Source organism: Paramisgurnus dabryanus, chromosome 7 (genome assembly GCF_030506205.2).
Source record: "Paramisgurnus dabryanus chromosome 7, PD_genome_1.1, whole genome shotgun sequence".
Lineage (NCBI taxonomy): Eukaryota > Metazoa > Chordata > Actinopteri > Cypriniformes > Cobitidae > Paramisgurnus > Paramisgurnus dabryanus.
In genome coordinates, this window is record NC_133343.1 from 35100752 (window position 1) to 35107117 (window position 6366).

A 6366-nucleotide genomic window follows, 5' to 3' on the forward strand; every position below is an offset into this window, starting at 1 on the left:
GCTGGTGACCTCTTTTTCATGGGTGCACGATGCAAAGCTCGTCACAACATGTATTTTACCCATCATGTATGTGGCTCGTCATGTCAAAATATGTGTTCGGCACATCATGTAAACTTGTGTGCATCATGTGTCATGTCAAAATACGTGGCTGCTTCACAAAGGGTTTTATGATAAAATAGACGCTCATGTTTGCCAGATACTAGCTTAATCTTAGTCGTGCAAGTTTTTGAGCATCTGTTTTATTATAAACCCTTTCGATGCGTGTGCAGCAGGCACTCATTAATTTTGACATGACGCATGATGCACATGGATGACATGACGCAACGGACACATATTTTGACTTGTTGAGCAACACATATTTTGAATTTGCGCCCCTAGGAAGAGAAGTCACCGGCCGCCACAGATTGGTACCTCAAAGTTTTTAACTACATATCAGGACTTTTTTAAAGGTACTGTCCCAGTAACAACCTTTGTAGCCTTTTTCTGAGAGTGCAGGAAATTGAAAACTCAAATGGTATTTCTAGAATGGCAAAGATTATACAAATATACACTTATACAAATCAATGATCGAAAGTAGCCAACATAGGACCTAGCATACCATATAGCTTAGTAAACATAATATACAAAAATATTAGCCACAAAACAAATACTACTTTGTTTAAATTGTATCTCTAAACAAAGCTGACATTCCATCAGGCTAATCTTATTATATAATATATACCACTTAGCACATTTCAAATAAATACTTATCCTAAATCCTCTATTCAACTTGTAAAAACATTTGAATCCGCTTAGAGCTGTAACATCGACCTTCATGAACCTGAGAATTAGTTTAGTTTAGTTTCTATAACTAATCCAGTCGGAGCATACAGGCTACATTTTACGAACATGTTGTTGTTTTTGTTAATATCAGTTAATGCATTAGCTAACATACTTACAAAAAACAATATGCCTACAGCATTTATTCATCTTTAAAAAGCCTACAGATTTTCTTTTATAAAGAGTGCAGACAGCTTGAATCTTTAATATGCCTGCTATCATGTGGTTGTATTAACAAGCCCGTGAGACATGCTATGCCTTCTCTCTTCGCCCTAAATAGTGGCCATGACTCAGCAATGGAAGGGCTTGGCAAAACTGGCAGAAACGACATTGGCTGTTGTCGCAGGCTCGCCAGTTCTGCAACCAATGTATCAGATTTCACGGCTAAGAAAAACCATTGCCTTGTCACCTCTGGTCCTAAAATGTCATAGGTAGAGTAAGTTTAGATATAAGAAGGACAAGCCTCACACGAGTTGGCCTGGACCATGGCTGGATTCTCCCCCAGTGGCTCAGATGACACCAAGACACTGTTGGACTTTTTTTCTGGGCCTTCGATGTTTATGGATTGTACCCAGGGATGCCGGCTGACTTGGCATCAACTTGGACAGCTAAAAATATGGATGATGGGTTCTTCAGCACCTCTAATTTTTGTACACCGAGGCAGAATGGCATAATGCCAGCGTTCATTTACCTTTTGGACTGCCGCAGTGCATATTGTTTAGAGTTTGCTGTAAATATCAAACTGGGAGTTTAGTCTATATGTTCATATTAGATTAATGAAGAGCATTAACTCCAATGCTAACTTTTTTCTTACTCTGCTTAAAAAACACCCATCCTCAGATTCAACAGCTTGCAGAGAAAGTGCATTGAAATATGTATAGTAAATAATCTGAAATGAAAGTTGGATTGCAGATTTCCAACTGAAGAATGAAAGAAATCAGATTGTAGTTTTTTTTTTAAAGAGCAGCTATCTTCCAATTCAAAATTTTACATTTACTTTGGTGTGTATTAGGTGTTTGGTGCATAATTAGGCATCGTTTAAATGCCACGGCCTATCTGAGCATTGTTTCTGACCATGATCTCTTTCCTTGGACTACAACAAACACACGGATTGGCAACAGTTTACTTCCTGAGATGTTGTGTGATGTAGACCAACAGTATCATAATTCCTCCCGCTTCTGACTCACAGCCTGCAAGTTAACTCCTGTTATCATTGCATTGTGGCCGAATCTTTCAAACATGGTAAGGTCACATTTCCAGCTGACGTCAGAGGTATTCAGGCCAATCACAATGTACAGATTAGCTGGCCAATCAGGGACACAGAGCTTTTTAGATCGATGAGCTTTGTACAAAATCAGTGCATTTCAAGGAAGACAGGATATCAGGAGCTACAAAAATGTACGGAAAAATAAAGTGTTTTTTGAACCATAAACCACGCAAACGCATTGTATTATACAAAATACACAAAATAACGCTGTTATTAGCAATAAAATAGGTGCTCTTTAAAGCTTAGTTCTTAACACTTTTCACACTTAGTAACACTACATTGCTAACCAGACTGTAGTATTTGCTCTTTTGAAGGAGTTATGCGGCTGGAGGTGAAAGGTCAGGCAATGAGTGCTGTGTTACGCATCCTTGTTTTGTTGTTTGCATTTTTTATTGCATCGTAATGATCATATTATTCACACAGATTACGCGTAGAATCTGTTTTAATTGAGCATATCCGTTTTATTCCAGGATATTATTCACCCTGTTTTATCTCACAATACTAAACCACCCATTAATGGAAAAGACCTTTGGACGTGGTTTCGAAATAAAACCCCTTTGTGCCACAAACCCAAGCCTGACAGATTTGTGTATTCTAGCACAGCTGAAGGAAAACCACCCGCTTGGATGTGAGGTGTGATTGTTTGTCACTTGTAACTCAGCCTGTATGTTTCCGCGTTCAAAGATGCGGGTTATTTTTCACACCTTTCAAGTCAATGAAACACTTTATCTCAAGAGGTTTGAATTAACCTGAAGTACTACTAAACTTTGATGCGTAACTCGTCCCTTGTAGTTTACTTGAGGCCTTAAATAATGGAAGATGAGGTCAAACTTTACCTCACTGTTTTCGAAATTGGGTCAAAAAGGGACCAACCCAACCCGTCGGGTTGTAATTTAACCTATTCTGAGTTGTTTTAACCCATTGTTGGGTCAAATATTTAAAGAGCACCTATTTCATTGCTAAAAAAAACAATGTTATTTCGTGTATTTGGTATAATGTTGTTAGTGTGGTTTATGGTTCAAAAAAGACATTCATTTCCACATACCGTACATTTTTCACTGTCTTCCTGAAACGCATGGATTTAATCTGTACGTTGTGATTGGCCTGAATACCTCTGACTTCAGCCGGAAATGTGACGCTCCTTACCATGTTTGAAAGATTCGCTCACAATGCAATGCTAACAGGAGTTAACTTACAGGTTGTGAGTCCAAGCGGGAGGAATTATGATAATGTCGGTCATGTCTACATCACCAATCCCATGAAGTAAACCATTGCCTACAATCCATGTGTTTGTTGTAGTCCAAGAAAAGAGATTAACGTAGGAGACGATAACTAGCATCATCGTTTACTTTGGGGTTTGTACCTTTTGCATTTCATTAACATGTACTAATACACACGTACACACCAAATGAAATATAAAAATGTGAATCGGACAATAGGAGCTCTTTAACATTTTCTAGGTTATAACCCAAGGACTGGGTTTGTCCCTTTTTGACCTAACACTGGGTTGTAAGCAACCACCCAAACATTCCTAACAACCACATAACAACAGACTAAAAAATCTCATTAAAAATCTCAAAAGCTCTGGCAACCACCAACAATACTGTATTATTACATTTCCTTTTAGATGTCACCAACTATGGGATTTGTAAACCAACCAAACTATATAAGGTTGCTAAAAATTTCTGTAAATTTACTTTTATCCATACTTTTCTTCCTTCACCCATCATGCAGATGCAAAGAGATGTTCAATTTTCACATCCAGATGTGTTACGGTTAGAAATAGTTTTTTATAGTCAAGGTCAATGTAAAAACGAGTGCTTTTATTTACCCAATAGGTTAGCATACTCTTAACCAGAGTTCCCCATGAAGTCTATAACACAAGTGGTTGCTGGTCTGGTTGATATGGACGATGGAATGAGTGTGGATGCTGGCAAGCACATTAACAAAACAAAAGCTCACATTTGTTAACCTCATACGTGCAAAACCTCACAGACCCTGCCAAGAGGGAGAACGGCAACTGCCCTGGACTGATTGACGATGGTTTTATGAATAAGGCCCACACACCACAGCCTGTTGGCTCCCAAGGGAAATCCAAATATTTGAGGAACAACAAAATATGACTAAGATGTAGTTTATTTTTCTAAAAATGTTGCTGATATTTCTGTTATCAGGCGTCATCATACGACGTAAGTTGCATGTGATTGAAGGGTTTCTTGCAAAAAGAGAAGATGAAGATTTGTTTCAGTTTTGTCACTGTTTTATGTCACTGTTTTCCTACACGGGTAATTCACTATGTTACAGCAACTCATATAGGCCTACATATATGAATAGTTGACATGTTTTGTACAGCCAGTTTGGTAATATAAGGCAGCAAAAAATGTTTACAGTGTATAACAATGAGTGTTTCATTGACTCCAATATTCTTTGAAGTTTCGAGACGACGAACATCCGGCAACTGTGACGCTTCTTTTTTATTTATTTATTTATTTGAATGTCACAATGAATCCCTTTTTAGAAATGTCTGTTTTTGTTTATTTTTGAAAAATCAAAAGAATTTAACAATGAGTCAAAAGGTGTGTACCTTTTACTCTATGTTTGCTAAATTCTAATTTTTTTTGTGTGTACTTTTAATTCTTGTCTGAATGTTTGGTTGTTTCCTGCCTTTGCAGGTTGATTATTTTGTTTTCCAGTTGTTACGTATTATCCCGTCTCATCTCAGCCCTTTCCCACGATGCACTGTGAATTGTCTGTAGTGGGACACACAATCGCCCCTTTGAGTTTCTCTCTAAAAACTGGTTTAATGTGCCCACAAATCTAGTCACCTAATCGTTGATCTGGAATCTACTGTCCTGAACAGTCTTGGCACATCATTGGCAGTGCCAGTGTAGTACAATAGTTTGAGGTAACTCCCCCAGCACAAAGTGTCCTTGAACCTATGTTGACTGTTTTACCAGAATATGCATGTGTCATGATTGCATTAATAATTTTGCCACAAAAACCCTGATCATTTATGAATTTGGCAGATGCTTTTATTTAAAGCGACGTACAGTGCATTACAAGGTACAGTTTTCCCATACACAGTTCCCTGGGTTCGAACTTATGACCTTTTGTGCTACTATACGACTATATTTTTTGGGTCGATACCACTGTATTAAATGAATAAATAACACACAATACTAAGCCTGGGATTTGACAATGGCATAATAATAAATTTCCCTACATTGTGTTACCTGTGCAAAGGTTGTGGGGTTGAATCCCATTCCTCACACATACTAAAAAAGTATGTATGCTTACAAAAATGTACTTTGATGCACTGTAAGGTCACTTAATATAAAATCGTCTCCTAAATGTTAATTAATACATCAGATTTATTGCATTGTCTTGTATTTTAGTTGCGTCTCTAATAAAGTTTTATGATAAAAAAATATTGTCTGTGTTCATAAAATGAACAAATGAGTCTTTATAACACATCCCGTATTAATCTCTTACTATTAATAGTTTTAAAATAATAATAACTTTCCAAAATAGTAATAATAACTCCCCAAACAACAAACTCATGATAAATCATCACTGCTTAGTCAAAAAAACCTGTCTTGGTTATTCTTATCAAAGAAAAATTGACTCAATACTAATGATGTGTATGGTTGCACGCTGTTGCGCATTCATTACGCTCTTTCTCAGCCAATCACAGGGAAGGTCTCAGTCCGGCCCCTTTACCCTGACATTGTTGCATCATGTGCCTACATTTTGGATTTCCCATCTATGGTCCTAAACAGTTTTGGCATATGGACAGTGTAGTCCAATTGTTTTAAGTAACTCCCCAGCACAAGGTTTCTTGGACACCTATGTTCTGTTTTATCAGAATATGCACGTGTCGTGTTTGCATTAATGATTTTGCCACAAAAAACTGATACTTATTTATGCATTTGGTAGATGCTTTTATCCAAAGTGACTTAGATTGCATTATAAGGTGTAGATTTTTTATATGTGTTTCCTGGGTTTGAACTCATGACCTTTTGCACTGCTACAGTATACTACTGTATTTTTACAGCTATACCACTGTATTTAATAATACTTTTTTTATTAAAACAACACACAATACTAAGCCTGGGATTTTATAATTGCGTAATAATAAGTGTTCCTGTAGTTTAATTGGTGAAATATTGTGTTAGCTGCGTAAAGGTTGTGGGTTTGAATCCATTTCTCACACATACTGATAAAAAAGTCTGTAGGTTAATAAAAAATTTCTAATCAGATTGTTTGTATTGTCTTCTATT